The sequence below is a fragment of the Camelus dromedarius genome, chromosome X, assembly GCF_036321535.1.
Source record: "Camelus dromedarius isolate mCamDro1 chromosome X, mCamDro1.pat, whole genome shotgun sequence".
Lineage (NCBI taxonomy): Eukaryota > Metazoa > Chordata > Mammalia > Artiodactyla > Camelidae > Camelus > Camelus dromedarius.
The window spans coordinates 28,064,377-28,085,833 of record NC_087472.1 but is presented as its reverse complement, the minus strand read 5'-3'; the positions used below and the strand labels follow the sequence as shown (position 1 = coordinate 28,085,833).

Sequence of the window (21,457 nt, the reverse complement as noted above, 5' to 3'; positions counted from 1 at the left end):
GGCCTAGCCCCTCTTGGGCCTGCTCCGGAGCCCTTAGGCCCGTTGAGGTAGCTGGAGGAGAGCAGGAGAGAGACAACCACGCAACAAGAGGGGACATGCGGGTCCCCGTGCCACCTCGAGCTCTGAATCAGTGTCCTGAGAGAGCTAGGCTTCTGCCTGAGAAGACCCGTATGGGTACCGGTCCCCAAGTGCGCAGACATAAACAGGGTCCCCGGTCGCCAGGAAGTGTGGACTAGAGCGAAGCGGAGATGGAGCCACGGATACACACGCATCCCTTTGGCTGTCCGCACATGTACCGGCCTTCTGCCCACGAGAAGCCCCGAAGGGGAGAGAGACACCACCTCCGCGCAACACCCCAGTAGACCAGTAGAGCCAACCCCACTTGCAGGGCCTGGATGGCTCTTGGGCCTCCCTGGGCCTTTTTTGATCCACAAAGGGCGGAGGGAGAGGCCACGCTCGCAAGGGTGGTTGGCATTTCTGGAGCAACAGTGCCATCAAGCGGAAGCTTTTTGAGCACGGCCTCCAAACCCTGCCTGTGGATACCGTGGGCAAGGGCCTGTGAAGGGACGAAGGGTGGGTCTGGTTCACTCAGAGGATTCCCGGTGGGGGTGGGGGTGGGGGCGGCCAACTCCGGAACACCGCCAGAGTAAGGTGCGGGAGCGAAAGGAGGTGGTGGGAGCCGAGCTCGCCCACCCGGGAGCCCCTGGCTGTCAGGCCGGCCGGGCTTCCCAGCCTTGGGGGCGTGGCCTCGGCAGCCGCCATGTTCCGGAACCAGGAGCTGAAGCTACCCCATCCAGGGCGTCCGGCCCCCGAAACTCTGCCCTCCTTGCGGGACCCAGGTCCGCCGGTGGGATCCCGGGGGAACCCAGGACCCGTTGCCGCTGCCCCGTCGGAGGCCCCGGGCCCAGCAACGTGGACAGAGGGGAAAGGGGGAGGAGGCGGCCACCCTGTCAGGGGCAGCATTCTGCAGACAGGACGGAGAATTTCCCGATTAGTGTCTGGTCCCGGAGCCAGACAAGGAAGCGCAACGTAGGCGGGCCGCACATCCCGAGTTCCAGCTCCACTTCCGGTTCGGCGTGTGTTTCGTTTACTTTTGCGCCCGCCACAGAGGGTCTGGGTGCCATGCCCCACAGGACCCCATGAGGCCCTTCCTGTCCCGTATCACACTGGGTATCCAGACCCACTCGGGACGGGATACAACTGGGCCAACATCAGCACGCTGAGATGGACATCACCGTCCGCAGGGAGGGGATCGAGGGCCAAAGTTTTCCGCCTTCTATCTCGGGCTCGGGCTCGGGCTCGGGCTCGGGCACGGGCACGGGCACGGGCACGCTGCAGCCAGGGGACGCCTTGGTCCTCGGGGGGCCTCCCTCGTCGTGGACGACCCGGGTCCTCTTGTTTGGGGGGACGCCGGAGATTTTTCCCACGGGGCCCAAGGTTCGCAGGGGCAGCCGCTGACCCTAGCCAGGGGGGCACACTGAGACCACCTGGGGCCAGGGAACCAGTCAGATCAGGGAGGCCAGGCCCTGGCCCCAAGGAAGGGCTCTGCCCACGTGAGACCGCCTGTTGGCAGAGTTTCGGCCGGCTCCCAAGTGTGAAAGAAGGGGCAGGGGGCGGGTGTCAGCAACCTTCCAAGAGGGGTGAAAGCCAAGTGGAATGTGTGGAGGGAGGGGTCCAGCCTGGAGACTTGTTCCTGGAGTTCGAAGCCTCGCCCGGTACGTTACCACCAAACCACCAGCACCACCGCTACAGCCACCCCCGGCCCCGCAAGCCTGCTGACCCCCAGGCAGGTTAAGAGCTGGGCAAAGCGCAGGAACGAGCCACCGCAGGGCTTGCTCCAGAAGAGGCCCGTGGGGACAGTCAGGGTCTAGAAGGAACGGTCGTGTGCCCGGAGTATGCACTTGGGAGACAAGCTGGATGAGGGGTGGTGATAGGGGAGGTGGGGGGGGGGGGGAGGGGCGCGCGCGCGCGCGCGCCTTTCGCTCAGTCCAACAGAGGTGGGCCTTACGCAGCGTCTTGAGACCTCTTCTTGATTTCCCCGCTGGGCTGCGGCCGCAAGCACAGGGCCACAGGGTCAAGACCTGGAGAGCCAGGGCTGAATGGAAGCCAGGGCCCTTCCTTCTCATCGCTGAAGTGAGGCTCGGGGCCTCTTCGGGACAAAGCCGAAGTCTGCAAAGGCATGGCCCAGGGGTCCGCTCGGCCCGGCTCCTCTCCTGTGCTGTCCTCTCGAGGAGGTGGGTCCGGGAGCCCTGGGGACAGGACACGACAGGCCTGTGCCAGAATCCTGGACACCCCGGGAAATGGCAGAAATTCTTGGCTCAGGAGAAGGGCTCCTTCTGCAGTGTCTCCTTGGTCCTGAGAGCGCCGTTCCCCTCTGGACTCCGACTGCGAGCCCTCGCTGGGCCTCGGGCCCCCTTGGCACTGGGTAGCCAGGCTCCCCACGTCATCCCCGAGCTGGACAGAAAAGCGGCACTGGGCCGGACTCCGCCACTGCTGCCAATGGCAGCACAACTCTGGCTGGGCTCAACGCGGCCCAGAGAGGCTTCGGGGGCCCTGGGCCTGCCCAGGCCGGACCTGCTCTTACTCCCAGGGGAAGGGGCACGCACGCGGCCAAAAGCCCGCGGCCCCGGGGCAGCCCAGGGCGGCCCCTGGCCTGGCCTGGGCTCCAACCGAGCAGCTTCCTCTAGTCCCGCCCAGACATGGCGGCCGCCAGAGTCCCGGAGCCTCCACTTCCTCTACCCTACAAGCCAGGCACCGGCGGAGGGGGGCCGGGGGGGGGGTGTGTGTGGGGGGACGGGACGGGGGCCGAGCGCCTTCCCCCGGTGCCCGTCTCTGGAGCTTCTAAGGCCTCGGGTCACACCTCCTGCCCCTTCGCTGGCGGAGCTCTTGATTTCCCGGGGCACGGGCCGGGCCCTTGTTCCCGACTGTACGCCCCTGCCACTCCTCCCCAGGAAGGGACAGCACAGGGTCCGCGAGGCTGGCGACTGGCGGACCTGTTCCTCTTGATGGCAGCATCGCACCAGAAACAGCAACCTGCCTCTCCCCAGTCCTCTCCCTCCGCCCTTCGCTGACGAAAAAAAGAAATGCCAAGCAGGCTCCAACCTGGCAGGCGAAAAGCAAGGTGCCTCAACATCTTGGCCACTTTGGCGGGACGGGGGACGGGGGACGGGGGACGGGGGACGGGCGGGCGCCTCAAACCCTTGTACGCCACCCTGAGTGGCCTGGTCTCTGAGGGGTCCTCTCAAGCTGCCTTCACCACAAAAAAGCGAGGACTCCCCCATCGAGGCACCCAGCAGTGGACCTGCAGCTGTATCTTTAGCAATCGGTTCCCAAGCCGAAGACCTTGGGAAACACACTGAGTGTGGGCACAGAGTTCGAGTCACATCCGGCCCGTGCCTGGCGAGACACAATCTCACGGGTCACCCAGTCTCGTCCGCATCCCCCTTCCCAAACGTCCAGCCGGCGCAACCTCTCAATAATCCAGCAAGAGCGCCCTCCCATGGCCTTCCCGGCCTGGGCGAGTGCCAGGGTGGAGCGAGCTGGGCCCAAGGGTGCTCAGGAGGCGAGGGGAGGAACAGGCATACGGGGCTCCTGCCCTCACAGCACAAAAGGCCAAAGGCCTAACAGGCCTGGATCTCCTCAAAGGGTCACCAACCGCCTGTGCCCCCTTGGGGCTGAGACCGCGGCTTCTCGTGGGTGAGGTGGGCGGCCGAATGATCACGTCGCTGGCAGTTAAGCTCCACAGAAGCTGGAGGCCAATCTGGGTCCCGGTCGCAGGTGCACACGCCCCAGGCCCTGGCTCGGGCCCAATTCCTCTCCACTCTCCCCGGTCCTGCAGGACACTGACCTCAGTTTCCACGTGCCGATCGCCCGCATGTACACGGATGATCCACATGCTCGTCCAAGCATCTCTTCCTTCCCACTCCACAATCACGACCTGCCTCGAGAGCCTTTCTCTGCCACGGCGGAAAACTCCGGCCTAGTACACCAGTGTCCCCCCGCTGCCGGGAACCTACCTTGGGAGTCTCTCCTCCTCGAGGCTTGCCGACATACCAGAATCACTGCCTCTTTCCCATGATGAAATAAACTCTTTTGGAAGAGGAGAAGGAAGGGAACAGAAAGCACTCACTCACCCAGAACACCAGCGCCTAGAGATGGACCGACGTCCCCGATGATGTCCCTTCTCCACCTTTCCTTCCGCGCTCTGCCTCCTCTGCAACGAGAGAGAGAGCCCAACGCCCTTCACTCAGTGAGGGACCGCCACGCTGCTGGTTAACAACGGGCCGCGTGCAGCCCCGGCCCAGGCAACCTCGACAGTGTCTTCGGTGACTATTCGTACCAGCTCCCCGGGACCAGCAAAACTTCCGAGGAAAGCAGGGTGTGAAAAATCAACCGCACTCGTCCTTTGGAAATTGCGCGGGTGTCGGACGGAAGGAGCTCTTACAGGAAGGACCGTGTCGGGTCAAACCTGGATCATACCTCCCCCCACCACCAATCTGTCTTCCGTGGGAACCACAGCCATCACCTTAGCGTTTATAGCCGCAGAGCTCTCCTCCTCGGCTCTGGACCCGAGGGACTGTGGCGGGATAGCGATGGGTAACTTGGCAAGCCCGCGCCCTCCACCGCAACTGGAAAGGCAGACCCTCCACTGACAGGCAGCTCCTATGACGGGCTGGTAAGCAGTCACCAAGCTCTCCCATCCCTGGCCGCACACAGCTCCACTGCACTGACTTCCCGGGGACGAGGCCTTGTGTCCTGGGACCGGGGGGGGGGGGGGGGGGAGTCGGAGGGGGGGCGGTGCGAGTTTTCCGGGCTCGGCTACCCCACAGCTTTGCTCCGGGTGGACGCCGAGCCCGGAAAACGAACCCCGGTGACGCCACCACGCACACCTGGCGCCTGGGTAACTACGACTCTGCACGCCTCGGCGCGCGGCGCCTCCATCGATGACAGGGAGGAAGGGAGGCAGAAAGAAGAGAGGGCCCTAGTGTCCAAAGACAAGGGACAGGTGAAACAAGGCAGGCTCCTCCCTGCTCCCCGCCATTCCCCCCAGCATCCCGCACCCCGCCCCAGCTGAGACAAGGGCACTCTACCCTGGCTGGTGGTCGCAAAAGAAAAGGAGAGGATCTAGCAGGACAGGACCTGACTCTGCACAGACACACCAAGGCCAGGGGACCTACAACGCTGAGAGCCAACGAACGCAAAAGAGCCTACATTGCTACGTCAGCCCGGTGGGGTCCCAGAGCAGGCGAGATGGACACGGCCCTCTGTGCGTCGGCTTGCTTTCACCTGCATTCAAGCCCGCGAGCGCGCGCACACAACAATCCCACGTCTTTCCCACTGCAGGGAGGGGGTCGCAAGGCGGAGGCACAAGTGAGGAGCCGCCACGGTGCACCGGTGAGGGCTTCTGCCTTGACTGGGATAATACATCTCCCTCCACGGTGGCACCTCCAACGCACTCACAGGGGAAAAGTACGAGAGAAGGAACGGTCTATGTGAATATACACGCATACGCACACATACGCAAGTGCACGTGTGTCCCTGGTACACGTACCTCCTTACGACACACGCGCACCCTTACGTACGTAAATACGTAAGTACATAGGTGCGAACGAGTCCGGGGTTTGAGGGTAGAGTACGGAACACACTCCCGTGGAGAGCTTCCCAGAAGGGTCCGCTGAACTAATGGCCCTCACCAAGGTCCTGTATCTGTGTGGATGGAGACACTGAGCTCTGCACCTGTCCCATGGACTTCAAACCCGCACGCATACGCGCACATCCTCCCCCACCCTCCCCCCCTCCACTGCCCAGGACCCCTACCACCACAACCTCCCGAGGGCACTCGCTGGCAGAGTGACTTCCCGAGCCCCCCTGGAGGTGAGCAGGAACAATCCACCCCAGCTCCCCGGGTCCCTGTCAGTTCCTCCCGCTGTCCCCGTGGCCTAGCCCCTCTTGGGCCTGCTCCGGAGCCCTTAGGCCCGTTGAGGTAGCTGGAGGAGAGCAGGAGAGAGACAACCACGCAACAAGAGGGGACATGCGGGTCCCCGTGCCACCTCGAGCTCTGAATCAGTGTCCTGAGAGAGCTAGGCTTCTGCCTGAGAAGACCCGTATGGGTACCGGTCCCCAAGTGCGCAGACATAAACAGGGTCCCCGGTCGCCAGGAAGTGTGGACTAGAGCGAAGCGGAGATGGAGCCACGGATACACACGCATCCCTTTGGCTGTCCGCACATGTACCGGCCTTCTGCCCACGAGAAGCCCCGAAGGGGAGAGAGACACCACCTCCGCGCAACACCCCAGTAGACCAGTAGAGCCAACCCCACTTGCAGGGCCTGGATGGCTCTTGGGCCTCCCTGGGCCTTTTTTGATCCACAAAGGGCGGAGGGAGAGGCCACGCTCGCAAGGGTGGTTGGCATTTCTGGAGCAACAGTGCCATCAAGCGGAAGCTTTTTGAGCACGGCCTCCAAACCCTGCCTGTGGATACCGTGGGCAAGGGCCTGTGATGGGACGAAGGGTGGGTCTGGTTCACTCAGAGGATTCCCGGTGGGGGTGGGGGTGGGGGCGGCCAACTCCGGAACACCGCCAGAGTAAGGTGCGGGAGCGAAAGGAGGTGGTGGGAGCCGAGCTCGCCCACCCGGGAGCCCCTGGCTGTCAGGCCGGCCGGGCTTCCCAGCCTTGGGGGCGTGGCCTCGGCAGCCGCCATGTTCCGGAACCAGGAGCTGAAGCTACCCCATCCAGGGCGTCCGGCCCCCGAAACTCTGCCCTCCTTGCGGGACCCAGGTCCGCCGGTGGGATCCCGGGGGAACCCAGGACCCGTTGCCGCTGCCCCGTCGGAGGCCCCGGGCCCAGCAACGTGGACAGAGGGGAAAGGGGGAGGAGGCGGCCACCCTGTCAGGGGCAGCATTCTGCAGACAGGACGGAGAATTTCCCGATTAGTGTCTGGTCCCGGAGCCAGACAAGGAAGCGCAACGTAGGCGGGCCGCACATCCCGAGTTCCAGCTCCACTTCCGGTTCGGCGTGTGTTTCGTTTACTTTTGCGCCCGCCACAGAGGGTCTGGGTGCCATGCCCCACAGGACCCCATGAGGCCCTTCCTGTCCCGTATCACACTGGGTATCCAGACCCACTCGGGACGGGATACAACTGGGCCAACATCAGCACGCTGAGATGGACATCACCGTCCGCAGGGAGGGGATCGAGGGCCAAAGTTTTCCGCCTTCTATCTCGGGCTCGGGCTCGGGCTCGGGCTCGGGCACGGGCACGGGCACGGGCACGCTGCAGCCAGGGGACGCCTTGGTCCTCGGGGGGCCTCCCTCGTCGTGGACGACCCGGGTCCTCTTGTTTGGGGGGACGCCGGAGATTTTTCCCACGGGGCCCAAGGTTCGCAGGGGCAGCCGCTGACCCTAGCCAGGGGGGCACACTGAGACCACCTGGGGCCAGGGAACCAGTCAGATCAGGGAGGCCAGGCCCTGGCCCCAAGGAAGGGCTCTGCCCACGTGAGACCGCCTGTTGGCAGAGTTTCGGCCGGCTCCCAAGTGTGAAAGAAGGGGCAGGGGGCGGGTGTCAGCAACCTTCCAAGAGGGGTGAAAGCCAAGTGGAATGTGTGGAGGGAGGGGTCCAGCCTGGAGACTTGTTCCTGGAGTTCGAAGCCTCGCCCGGTACGTTACCACCAAACCACCAGCACCACCGCTACAGCCACCCCCGGCCCCGCAAGCCTGCTGACCCCCAGGCAGGTTAAGAGCTGGGCAAAGCGCAGGAACGAGCCACCGCAGGGCTTGCTCCAGAAGAGGCCCGTGGGGACAGTCAGGGTCTAGAAGGAACGGTCGTGTGCCCGGAGTATGCACTTGGGAGACAAGCTGGATGAGGGGTGGTGATAGGGGAGGTGGGGGGGGGGGGGGGGGCGCGCGCGCGCGCGCGCCTTTCGCTCAGTCCAACAGAGGTGGGCCTTACGCAGCGTCTTGAGACCTCTTCTTGATTTCCCCGCTGGGCTGCGGCCGCAAGCACAGGGCCACAGGGTCAAGACCTGGAGAGCCAGGGCTGAATGGAAGCCAGGGCCCTTCCTTCTCATCGCTGAAGTGAGGCTCGGGGCCTCTTCGGGACAAAGCCGAAGTCTGCAAAGGCATGGCCCAGGGGTCCGCTCGGCCCGGCTCCTCTCCTGTGCTGTCCTCTCGAGGAGGTGGGTCCGGGAGCCCTGGGGACAGGACACGACAGGCCTGTGCCAGAATCCTGGACACCCCGGGAAATGGCAGAAATTCTTGGCTCAGGAGAAGGGCTCCTTCTGCAGTGTCTCCTTGGTCCTGAGAGCGCCGTTCCCCTCTGGACTCCGACTGCGAGCCCTCGCTGGGCCTCGGGCCCCCTTGGCACTGGGTAGCCAGGCTCCCCACGTCATCCCCGAGCTGGACAGAAAAGCGGCACTGGGCCGGACTCCGCCACTGCTGCCAATGGCAGCACAACTCTGGCTGGGCTCAACGCGGCCCAGAGAGGCTTCGGGGGCCCTGGGCCTGCCCAGGCCGGACCTGCTCTTACTCCCAGGGGAAGGGGCACGCACGCGGCCAAAAGCCCGCGGCCCCGGGGCAGCCCAGGGCGGCCCCTGGCCTGGCCTGGGCTCCAACCGAGCAGCTTCCTCTAGTCCCGCCCAGACATGGCGGCCGCCAGAGTCCCGGAGCCTCCACTTCCTCTACCCTACAAGCCAGGCACCGGCGGAGGGGGGCCGGGGGGGGGGGTGTGTGTGGGGGGACGGGACGGGGGCCGAGCGCCTTCCCCCGGTGCCCGTCTCTGGAGCTTCTAAGGCCTCGGGTCACACCTCCTGCCCCTTCGCTGGCGGAGCTCTTGATTTCCCGGGGCACGGGCCGGGCCCTTGTTCCCGACTGTACGCCCCTGCCACTCCTCCCCAGGAAGGGACAGCACAGGGTCCGCGAGGCTGGCGACTGGCGGACCTGTTCCTCTTGATGGCAGCATCGCACCAGAAACAGCAACCTGCCTCTCCCCAGTCCTCTCCCTCCGCCCTTCGCTGACGAAAAAAAGAAATGCCAAGCAGGCTCCAACCTGGCAGGCGAAAAGCAAGGTGCCTCAACATCTTGGCCACTTTGGCGGGACGGGGGACGGGGGACGGGGGACGGGGGACGGGCGGGCGCCTCAAACCCTTGTACGCCACCCTGAGTGGCCTGGTCTCTGAGGGGTCCTCTCAAGCTGCCTTCACCACAAAAAAGCGAGGACTCCCCCATCGAGGCACCCAGCAGTGGACCTGCAGCTGTATCTTTAGCAATCGGTTCCCAAGCCGAAGACCTTGGGAAACACACTGAGTGTGGGCACAGAGTTCGAGTCACATCCGGCCCGTGCCTGGCGAGACACAATCTCACGGGTCACCCAGTCTCGTCCGCATCCCCCTTCCCAAACGTCCAGCCGGCGCAACCTCTCAATAATCCAGCAAGAGCGCCCTCCCATGGCCTTCCCGGCCTGGGCGAGTGCCAGGGTGGAGCGAGCTGGGCCCAAGGGTGCTCAGGAGGCGAGGGGAGGAACAGGCATACGGGGCTCCTGCCCTCACAGCACAAAAGGCCAAAGGCCTAACAGGCCTGGATCTCCTCAAAGGGTCACCAACCGCCTGTGCCCCCTTGGGGCTGAGACCGCGGCTTCTCGTGGGTGAGGTGGGCGGCCGAATGATCACGTCGCTGGCAGTTAAGCTCCACAGAAGCTGGAGGCCAATCTGGGTCCCGGTCGCAGGTGCACACGCCCCAGGCCCTGGCTCGGGCCCAATTCCTCTCCACTCTCCCCGGTCCTGCAGGACACTGACCTCAGTTTCCACGTGCCGATCGCCCGCATGTACACGGATGATCCACATGCTCGTCCAAGCATCTCTTCCTTCCCACTCCACAATCACGACCTGCCTCGAGAGCCTTTCTCTGCCACGGCGGAAAACTCCGGCCTAGTACACCAGTGTCCCCCCGCTGCCGGGAACCTACCTTGGGAGTCTCTCCTCCTCGAGGCTTGCCGACATACCAGAATCACTGCCTCTTTCCCATGATGAAATAAACTCTTTTGGAAGAGGAGAAGGAAGGGAACAGAAAGCACTCACTCACCCAGAACACCAGCGCCTAGAGATGGACCGACGTCCCCGATGATGTCCCTTCTCCACCTTTCCTTCCGCGCTCTGCCTCCTCTGCAACGAGAGAGAGAGCCCAACGCCCTTCACTCAGTGAGGGACCGCCACGCTGCTGGTTAACAACGGGCCGCGTGCAGCCCCGGCCCAGGCAACCTCGACAGTGTCTTCGGTGACTATTCGTACCAGCTCCCCGGGACCAGCAAAACTTCCGAGGAAAGCAGGGTGTGAAAAATCAACCGCACTCGTCCTTTGGAAATTGCGCGGGTGTCGGACGGAAGGAGCTCTTACAGGAAGGACCGTGTCGGGTCAAACCTGGATCATACCTCCCCCCACCACCAATCTGTCTTCCGTGGGAACCACAGCCATCACCTTAGCGTTTATAGCCGCAGAGCTCTCCTCCTCGGCTCTGGACCCGAGGGACTGTGGCGGGATAGCGATGGGTAACTTGGCAAGCCCGCGCCCTCCACCGCAACTGGAAAGGCAGACCCTCCACTGACAGGCAGCTCCTATGACGGGCTGGTAAGCAGTCACCAAGCTCTCCCATCCCTGGCCGCACACAGCTCCACTGCACTGACTTCCCGGGGACGAGGCCTTGTGTCCTGGGACCGGGGGGGGGGGGGGGGGAGTCGGAGGGGGGGCGGTGCGAGTTTTCCGGGCTCGGCTACCCCACAGCTTTGCTCCGGGTGGACGCCGAGCCCGGAAAACGAACCCCGGTGACGCCACCACGCACACCTGGCGCCTGGGTAACTACGACTCTGCACGCCTCGGCGCGCGGCGCCTCCATCGATGACAGGGAGGAAGGGAGGCAGAAAGAAGAGAGGGCCCTAGTGTCCAAAGACAAGGGACAGGTGAAACAAGGCAGGCTCCTCCCTGCTCCCCGCCATTCCCCCCAGCATCCCGCACCCCGCCCCAGCTGAGACAAGGGCACTCTACCCTGGCTGGTGGTCGCAAAAGAAAAGGAGAGGATCTAGCAGGACAGGACCTGACTCTGCACAGACACACCAAGGCCAGGGGACCTACAACGCTGAGAGCCAACGAACGCAAAAGAGCCTACATTGCTACGTCAGCCCGGTGGGGTCCCAGAGCAGGCGAGATGGACACGGCCCTCTGTGCGTCGGCTTGCTTTCACCTGCATTCAAGCCCGCGAGCGCGCGCACACAACAATCCCACGTCTTTCCCACTGCAGGGAGGGGGTCGCAAGGCGGAGGCACAAGTGAGGAGCCGCCACGGTGCACCGGTGAGGGCTTCTGCCTTGACTGGGATAATACATCTCCCTCCACGGTGGCACCTCCAACGCACTCACAGGGGAAAAGTACGAGAGAAGGAACGGTCTATGTGAATATACACGCATACGCACACATACGCAAGTGCACGTGTGTCCCTGGTACACGTACCTCCTTACGACACACGCGCACCCTTACGTACGTAAATACGTAAGTACATAGGTGCGAACGAGTCCGGGGTTTGAGGGTAGAGTACGGAACACACTCCCGTGGAGAGCTTCCCAGAAGGGTCCGCTGAACTAATGGCCCTCACCAAGGTCCTGTATCTGTGTGGATGGAGACACTGAGCTCTGCACCTGTCCCATGGACTTCAAACCCGCACGCATACGCGCACATCCTCCCCCACCCTCCCCCCCTCCACTGCCCAGGACCCCTACCACCACAACCTCCCGAGGGCACTCGCTGGCAGAGTGACTTCCCGAGCCCCCCTGGAGGTGAGCAGGAACAATCCACCCCAGCTCCCCGGGTCCCTGTCAGTTCCTCCCGCTGTCCCCGTGGCCTAGCCCCTCTTGGGCCTGCTCCGGAGCCCTTAGGCCCGTTGAGGTAGCTGGAGGAGAGCAGGAGAGAGACAACCACGCAACAAGAGGGGACATGCGGGTCCCCGTGCCACCTCGAGCTCTGAATCAGTGTCCTGAGAGAGCTAGGCTTCTGCCTGAGAAGACCCGTATGGGTACCGGTCCCCAAGTGCGCAGACATAAACAGGGTCCCCGGTCGCCAGGAAGTGTGGACTAGAGCGAAGCGGAGATGGAGCCACGGATACACACGCATCCCTTTGGCTGTCCGCACATGTACCGGCCTTCTGCCCACGAGAAGCCCCGAAGGGGAGAGAGACACCACCTCCGCGCAACACCCCAGTAGACCAGTAGAGCCAACCCCACTTGCAGGGCCTGGATGGCTCTTGGGCCTCCCTGGGCCTTTTTTGATCCACAAAGGGCGGAGGGAGAGGCCACGCTCGCAAGGGTGGTTGGCATTTCTGGAGCAACAGTGCCATCAAGCGGAAGCTTTTTGAGCACGGCCTCCAAACCCTGCCTGTGGATACCGTGGGCAAGGGCCTGTGAAGGGACGAAGGGTGGGTCTGGTTCACTCAGAGGATTCCCGGTGGGGGTGGGGGTGGGGGCGGCCAACTCCGGAACACCGCCAGAGTAAGGTGCGGGAGCGAAAGGAGGTGGTGGGAGCCGAGCTCGCCCACCCGGGAGCCCCTGGCTGTCAGGCCGGCCGGGCTTCCCAGCCTTGGGGGCGTGGCCTCGGCAGCCGCCATGTTCCGGAACCAGGAGCTGAAGCTACCCCATCCAGGGCGTCCGGCCCCCGAAACTCTGCCCTCCTTGCGGGACCCAGGTCCGCCGGTGGGATCCCGGGGGAACCCAGGACCCGTTGCCGCTGCCCCGTCGGAGGCCCCGGGCCCAGCAACGTGGACAGAGGGGAAAGGGGGAGGAGGCGGCCACCCTGTCAGGGGCAGCATTCTGCAGACAGGACGGAGAATTTCCCGATTAGTGTCTGGTCCCGGAGCCAGACAAGGAAGCGCAACGTAGGCGGGCCGCACATCCCGAGTTCCAGCTCCACTTCCGGTTCGGCGTGTGTTTCGTTTACTTTTGCGCCCGCCACAGAGGGTCTGGGTGCCATGCCCCACAGGACCCCATGAGGCCCTTCCTGTCCCGTATCACACTGGGTATCCAGACCCACTCGGGACGGGATACAACTGGGCCAACATCAGCACGCTGAGATGGACATCACCGTCCGCAGGGAGGGGATCGAGGGCCAAAGTTTTCCGCCTTCTATCTCGGGCTCGGGCTCGGGCTCGGGCACGGGCACGGGCACGGGCACGCTGCAGCCAGGGGACGCCTTGGTCCTCGGGGGGCCTCCCTCGTCGTGGACGACCCGGGTCCTCTTGTTTGGGGGGACGCCGGAGATTTTTCCCACGGGGCCCAAGGTTCGCAGGGGCAGCCGCTGACCCTAGCCAGGGGGGCACACTGAGACCACCTGGGGCCAGGGAACCAGTCAGATCAGGGAGGCCAGGCCCTGGCCCCAAGGAAGGGCTCTGCCCACGTGAGACCGCCTGTTGGCAGAGTTTCGGCCGGCTCCCAAGTGTGAAAGAAGGGGCAGGGGGCGGGTGTCAGCAACCTTCCAAGAGGGGTGAAAGCCAAGTGGAATGTGTGGAGGGAGGGGTCCAGCCTGGAGACTTGTTCCTGGAGTTCGAAGCCTCGCCCGGTACGTTACCACCAAACCACCAGCACCACCGCTACAGCCACCCCCGGCCCCGCAAGCCTGCTGACCCCCAGGCAGGTTAAGAGCTGGGCAAAGCGCAGGAACGAGCCACCGCAGGGCTTGCTCCAGAAGAGGCCCGTGGGGACAGTCAGGGTCTAGAAGGAACGGTCGTGTGCCCGGAGTATGCACTTGGGAGACAAGCTGGATGAGGGGTGGTGATAGGGGAGGTGGGGGGGGGGGGGGCGCGCGCGCGCGCGCGCGCCTTTCGCTCAGTCCAACAGAGGTGGGCCTTACGCAGCGTCTTGAGACCTCTTCTTGATTTCCCCGCTGGGCTGCGGCCGCAAGCACAGGGCCACAGGGTCAAGACCTGGAGAGCCAGGGCTGAATGGAAGCCAGGGCCCTTCCTTCTCATCGCTGAAGTGAGGCTCGGGGCCTCTTCGGGACAAAGCCGAAGTCTGCAAAGGCATGGCCCAGGGGTCCGCTCGGCCCGGCTCCTCTCCTGTGCTGTCCTCTCGAGGAGGTGGGTCCGGGAGCCCTGGGGACAGGACACGACAGGCCTGTGCCAGAATCCTGGACACCCCGGGAAATGGCAGAAATTCTTGGCTCAGGAGAAGGGCTCCTTCTGCAGTGTCTCCTTGGTCCTGAGAGCGCCGTTCCCCTCTGGACTCCGACTGCGAGCCCTCGCTGGGCCTCGGGCCCCCTTGGCACTGGGTAGCCAGGCTCCCCACGTCATCCCCGAGCTGGACAGAAAAGCGGCACTGGGCCGGACTCCGCCACTGCTGCCAATGGCAGCACAACTCTGGCTGGGCTCAACGCGGCCCAGAGAGGCTTCGGGGGCCCTGGGCCTGCCCAGGCCGGACCTGCTCTTACTCCCAGGGGAAGGGGCACGCACGCGGCCAAAAGCCCGCGGCCCCGGGGCAGCCCAGGGCGGCCCCTGGCCTGGCCTGGGCTCCAACCGAGCAGCTTCCTCTAGTCCCGCCCAGACATGGCGGCCGCCAGAGTCCCGGAGCCTCCACTTCCTCTACCCTACAAGCCAGGCACCGGCGGAGGGGGGCCGGGGGGGGGGTGTGTGTGGGGGGACGGGACGGGGGCCGAGCGCCTTCCCCCGGTGCCCGTCTCTGGAGCTTCTAAGGCCTCGGGTCACACCTCCTGCCCCTTCGCTGGCGGAGCTCTTGATTTCCCGGGGCACGGGCCGGGCCCTTGTTCCCGACTGTACGCCCCTGCCACTCCTCCCCAGGAAGGGACAGCACAGGGTCCGCGAGGCTGGCGACTGGCGGACCTGTTCCTCTTGATGGCAGCATCGCACCAGAAACAGCAACCTGCCTCTCCCCAGTCCTCTCCCTCCGCCCTTCGCTGACGAAAAAAAGAAATGCCAAGCAGGCTCCAACCTGGCAGGCGAAAAGCAAGGTGCCTCAACATCTTGGCCACTTTGGCGGGACGGGGGACGGGGGACGGGGGACGGGGGACGGGCGGGCGCCTCAAACCCTTGTACGCCACCCTGAGTGGCCTGGTCTCTGAGGGGTCCTCTCAAGCTGCCTTCACCACAAAAAAGCGAGGACTCCCCCATCGAGGCACCCAGCAGTGGACCTGCAGCTGTATCTTTAGCAATCGGTTCCCAAGCCGAAGACCTTGGGAAACACACTGAGTGTGGGCACAGAGTTCGAGTCACATCCGGCCCGTGCCTGGCGAGACACAATCTCACGGGTCACCCAGTCTCGTCCGCATCCCCCTTCCCAAACGTCCAGCCGGCGCAACCTCTCAATAATCCAGCAAGAGCGCCCTCCCATGGCCTTCCCGGCCTGGGCGAGTGCCAGGGTGGAGCGAGCTGGGCCCAAGGGTGCTCAGGAGGCGAGGGGAGGAACAGGCATACGGGGCTCCTGCCCTCACAGCACAAAAGGCCAAAGGCCTAACAGGCCTGGATCTCCTCAAAGGGTCACCAACCGCCTGTGCCCCCTTGGGGCTGAGACCGCGGCTTCTCGTGGGTGAGGTGGGCGGCCGAATGATCACGTCGCTGGCAGTTAAGCTCCACAGAAGCTGGAGGCCAATCTGGGTCCCGGTCGCAGGTGCACACGCCCCAGGCCCTGGCTCGGGCCCAATTCCTCTCCACTCTCCCCGGTCCTGCAGGACACTGACCTCAGTTTCCACGTGCCGATCGCCCGCATGTACACGGATGATCCACATGCTCGTCCAAGCATCTCTTCCTTCCCACTCCACAATCACGACCTGCCTCGAGAGCCTTTCTCTGCCACGGCGGAAAACTCCGGCCTAGTACACCAGTGTCCCCCCGCTGCCGGGAACCTACCTTGGGAGTCTCTCCTCCTCGAGGCTTGCCGACATACCAGAATCACTGCCTCTTTCCCATGATGAAATAAACTCTTTTGGAAGAGGAGAAGGAAGGGAACAGAAAGCACTCACTCACCCAGAACACCAGCGCCTAGAGATGGACCGACGTCCCCGATGATGTCCCTTCTCCACCTTTCCTTCCGCGCTCTGCCTCCTCTGCAACGAGAGAGAGAGCCCAACGCCCTTCACTCAGTGAGGGACCGCCACGCTGCTGGTTAACAACGGGCCGCGTGCAGCCCCGGCCCAGGCAACCTCGACAGTGTCTTCGGTGACTATTCGTACCAGCTCCCCGGGACCAGCAAAACTTCCGAGGAAAGCAGGGTGTGAAAAATCAACCGCACTCGTCCTTTGGAAATTGCGCGGGTGTCGGACGGAAGGAGCTCTTACAGGAAGGACCGTGTCGGGTCAAACCTGGATCATACCTCCCCCCACCACCAATCTGTCTTCCGTGGGAACCACAGCCATCACCTTAGCGTTTATAGCCGCAGAGCTCTCCTCCTCGGCTCTGGACCCGAGGGACTGTGGCGGGATAGCGATGGGTAACTTGGCAAGCCCGCGCCCTCCACCGCAACTGGAAAGGCAGACCCTCCACTGACAGGCAGCTCCTATGACGGGCTGGTAAGCAGTCACCAAGCTCTCCCATCCCTGGCCGCACACAGCTCCACTGCACTGACTTCCCGGGGACGAGGCCTTGTGTCCTGGGACCGGGGGGGGGGGGGGGGGAGTCGGAGGGGGGGCGGTGCGAGTTTTCCGGGCTCGGCTACCCCACAGCTTTGCTCCGGGTGGACGCCGAGCCCGGAAAACGAACCCCGGTGACGCCACCACGCACACCTGGCGCCTGGGTAACTACGACTCTGCACGCCTCGGCGCGCGGCGCCTCCATCGATGACAGGGAGGAAGGGAGGCAGAAAGAAGAGAGGGCCCTAGTGTCCAAAGACAAGGGACAGGTGAAACAAGGCAGGCTCCTCCCTGCTCCCCGCCATTCCCCCCAGCATCCCGCACCCCGCCCCAGCTGAGACAAGGGCACTCTACCCTGGCTGGTGGTCGCAAAAGAAAAGGAGAGGATCTAGCAGGACAGGACCTGACTCTGCACAGACACACCAAGGCCAGGGGACCTACAACGCTGAGAGCCAACGAACGCAAAAGAGCCTACATTGCTACGTCAGCCCGGTGGGGTCCCAGAGCAGGCGAGATGGACACGGCCCTCTGTGCGTCGGCTTGCTTTCACCTGCATTCAAGCCCGCGAGCGCGCGCACACAACAATCCCACGTCTTTCCCACTGCAGGGAGGGGGTCGCAAGGCGGAGGCACAAGTGAGGAGCCGCCACGGTGCACCGGTGAGGGCTTCTGCCTTGACTGGGATAATACATCTCCCTCCACGGTGGCACCTCCAACGCACTCACAGGGGAAAAGTACGAGAGAAGGAACGGTCTATGTGAATATACACGCATACGCACACATACGCAAGTGCACGTGTGTCCCTGGTACACGTACCTCCTTACGACACACGCGCACCCTTACGTACGTAAATACGTAAGTACATAGGTGCGAACGAGTCCGGGGTTTGAGGGTAGAGTACGGAACACACTCCCGTGGAGAGCTTCCCAGAAGGGTCCGCTGAACTAATGGCCCTCACCAAGGTCCTGTATCTGTGTGGATGGAGACACTGAGCTCTGCACCTGTCCCATGGACTTCAAACCCGCACGCATACGCGCACATCCTCCCCCACCCTCCCCCCCTCCACTGCCCAGGACCCCTACCACCACAACCTCCCGAGGGCACTCGCTGGCAGAGTGACTTCCCGAGCCCCCCTGGAGGTGAGCAGGAACAATCCACCCCAGCTCCCCGGGTCCCTGTCAGTTCCTCCCGCTGTCCCCGTGGCCTAGCCCCTCTTGGGCCTGCTCCGGAGCCCTTAGGCCCGTTGAGGTAGCTGGAGGAGAGCAGGAGAGAGACAACCACGCAACAAGAGGGGACATGCGGGTCCCCGTGCCACCTCGAGCTCTGAATCAGTGTCCTGAGAGAGCTAGGCTTCTGCCTGAGAAGACCCGTATGGGTACCGGTCCCCAAGTGCGCAGACATAAACAGGGTCCCCGGTCGCCAGGAAGTGTGGACTAGAGCGAAGCGGAGATGGAGCCACGGATACACACGCATCCCTTTGGCTGTCCGCACATGTACCGGCCTTCTGCCCACGAGAAGCCCCGAAGGGGAGAGAGACACCACCTCCGCGCAACACCCCAGTAGACCAGTAGAGCCAACCCCACTTGCAGGGCCTGGATGGCTCTTGGGCCTCCCTGGGCCTTTTTTGATCCACAAAGGGCGGAGGGAGAGGCCACGCTCGCAAGGGTGGTTGGCATTTCTGGAGCAACAGTGCCATCAAGCGGAAGCTTTTTGAGCACGGCCTCCAAACCCTGCCTGTGGATACCGTGGGCAAGGGCCTGTGATGGGACGAAGGGTGGGTCTGGTTCACTCAGAGGATTCCCGGTGGGGGTGGGGGTGGGGGCGGCCAACTCCGGAACACCGCCAGAGTAAGGTGCGGGAGCGAAAGGAGGTGGTGGGAGCCGAGCTCGCCCACCCGGGAGCCCCTGGCTGTCAGGCCGGCCGGGCTTCCCAGCCTTGGGGGCGTGGCCTCGGCAGCCGCCATGTTCCGGAACCAGGAGCTGAAGCTACCCCATCCAGGGCGTCCGGCCCCCGAAACTCTGCCCTCCTTGCGGGACCCAGGTCCGCCGGTGGGATCCCGGGGGAACCCAGGACCCGTTGCCGCTGCCCCGTCGGAGGCCCCGGGTCCAGCAACGTGGACAGAGGGGAAAGGGGGAGGAGGCGGCCACCCTGTCAGGGGCAGCATTCTGCAGACAGGACGGAGAATTTCCCGATTAGTGTCTGGTCCCGGAGCCAGACAAGGAAGCGCAACGTAGGCGGGCCGCACATCCCGAGTTCCAGCTCCACTTCCGGTTCGGCGTGTGTTTCGTTTACTTTTGCGCCCGCCACAGAGGGTCTGGGTGCCATGCCCCACAGGACCCCATGAGGCCCTTCCTGTCCCGTATCACACTGGGTATCCAGACCCACTCGGGACGGGATACAACTGGGCCAACATCAGCACGCTGAGATGGACATCACCGTCCGCAGGGAGGGGATCGAGGGCCAAAGTTTTCCGCCTTCTATCTCGGGCTCGGGCTCGGGCTCGGGCTCGGGCACGGGCACGGGCACGGGCACGCTGCAGCCAGGGGACGCCTTGGTCCTCGGGGGGCCTCCCTCGTCGTGGACGACCCGGGTCCTCTTGTTTGGGGGGACGCCGGAGATTTTTCCCACGGGGCCCAAGGTTCGCAGGGGCAGCCGCTGACCCTAGCCAGGGGGGCACACTGAGACCACCTGGGGCCAGGGAACCAGTCAGATCAGGGAGGCCAGGCCCTGGCCCCAAGGAAGGGCTCTGCCCACGTGAGACCGCCTGTTGGCAGAGTTTCGGCCGGCTCCCAAGTGTGAAAGAAGGGGCAGGGGGCGGGTGTCAGCAACCTTCCAAGAGGGGTGAAAGCCAAGTGGAATGTGTGGAGGGAGGGGTCCAGCCTGGAGACTTGTTCCTGGAGTTCGAAGCCTCGCCCGGTACGTTACCACCAAACCACCAGCACCACCGCTACAGCCACCCCCGGCCCCGCAAGCCTGCTGACCCCCAGGCAGGTTAAGAGCTGGGCAAAGCGCAGGAACGAGCCACCGCAGGGCTTGCTCCAGAAGAGGCCCGTGGGGACAGTCAGGGTCTAGAAGGAACGGTCGTGTGCCCGGAGTATGCACTTGGGAGACAAGCTGGATGAGGGGTGGTGATAGGGGAGGTGGGGGGGGGGGGAGGGGCGCGCGCGCGCGCGCGCCTTTCGCTCAGTCCAACAGAGGTGGGCCTTACGCAGCGTCTTGAGACCTCTTCTTGATTTCCCCGCTGGGCTGCGGCCGCAAGCACAGGGCCACAGGGTCAAGACCTGGAGAGCCAGGGCTGAATGGAAGCCAGGGCCCTTCCTTCTCATCGCTGAAGTGAGGCTCGGGGCCTCTTCGGGACAAAGCCGAAGTCTGCAAAGGCATGGCCCAGGGGTCCGCTCGGCCCGGCTCCTCTCCTGTGCTGTCCTCTCGAGGAGGTGGGTCCGGGAGCCCTGGGGACAGGACACGACAGGCCTGTGCCAGAATCCTGGACACCCCGGGAAATGGCAGAAATTCTTGGCTCAGGAGAAGGGCTCCTTCTGCAGTGTCTCCTTGGTCCTGAGAGCGCCGTTCCCCTCTGGACTCCGACTGCGAGCCCTCGCTGGGCCTCGGGCCCCCTTGGCACTGGGTAGCCAGGCTCCCCACGTCATCCCCGAGCTGGACAGAAAAGCGGCACTGGGCCGGACTCCGCCACTGCTGCCAATGGCAGCACAACTCTGGCTGGGCTCAACGCGGCCCAGAGAGGCTTCGGGGGCCCTGGGCCTGCCCAGGCCGGACCTGCTCTTACTCCCAGGGGAAGGGGCACGCACGCGGCCAAAAGCCCGCGGCCCCGGGGCAGCCCAGGGCGGCCCCTGGCCTGGCCTGGGCTCCAACCGAGCAGCTTCCTCTAGTCCCGCCCAGACATGGCGGCCGCCAGAGTCCCGGAGCCTCCACTTCCTCTACCCTACAAGCCAGGCACCGGCGGAGGGGGGCCGGGGGGGGGGGTGTGTGTGGGGGGACGGGACGGGGGCCGAGCGCCTTCCCCCGGTGCCCGTCTCTGGAGCTTCTAAGGCCTCGGGTCACACCTCCTGCCCCTTCGCTGGCGGAGCTCTTGATTTCCCGGGGCACGGGCCGGGCCCTTGTTCCCGACTGTACGCCCCTGCCACTCCTCCCCAGGAAGGGACAGCACAGGGTCCGCGAGGCTGGCGACTGGCGGACCTGTTCCTCTTGATGGCAGCATCGCACCAGAAACAGCAACCTGCCTCTCCCCAGTCCTCTCCCTCCGCCCTTCGCTGACGAAAAAAAGAAATGCCAAGCAGGCTCCAACCTGGCAGGCGAAAAGCAAGGTGCCTCAACATCTTGGCCACTTTGGCGGGACGGGGGACGGGGGACGGGGGACGGGCGGGCGCCTCAAACCCTTGTACGCCACCCTGAGTGGCCTGGTCTCTGAGGGGTCCTCTCAAGCTGCCTTCACCACAAAAAAGCGAGGACTCCCCCATCGAGGCACCCAGCAGTGGACCTGCAGCTGTATCTTTAGCAATCGGTTCCCAAGCCGAAGACCTTGGGAAACACACTGAGTGTGGGCACAGAGTTCGAGTCACATCCGGCCCGTGCCTGGCGAGACACAATCTCACGGGTCACCCAGTCTCGTCCGCATCCCCCTTCCCAAACGTCCAGCCGGCGCAACCTCTCAATAATCCAGCAAGAGCGCCCTCCCATGGCCTTCCCGGCCTGGGCGAGTGCCAGGGTGGAGCGAGCTGGGCCCAAGGGTGCTCAGGAGGCGAGGGGAGGAACAGGCATACGGGGCTCCTGCCCTCACAGCACAAAAGGCCAAAGGCCTAACAGGCCTGGATCTCCTCAAAGGGTCACCAACCGCCTGTGCCC

At 64.3% G+C, this 21,457-nt stretch overlaps 1 long non-coding RNA gene across 10 annotated transcripts in view; it reads right to left on the bottom strand.

Moving 5' to 3' along the window:
• LOC116152181 (uncharacterized) overlaps positions 1–21,457 on the bottom strand; it is a 123,525-nt gene that overhangs the window by 25,368 nt on the left and 76,700 nt on the right. For 9 of the 10 annotated variants that reach the window (XR_010379366.1, XR_010379372.1, XR_010379367.1 and 6 more), the window contains 3 exons: positions 15,997–16,076; positions 10,070–10,149; positions 4,134–4,213 (listed from right to left, as the gene is read on the bottom strand). This is a non-coding gene — a long non-coding RNA (uncharacterized LOC116152181). Of the gene's footprint in view, positions 1–4,133; positions 4,214–10,069; positions 10,150–11,486; positions 11,642–15,996; positions 16,077–21,457 lie in introns of all 10 variants that reach the window. The other variant, XR_010379371.1, reaches the window with a different exon arrangement.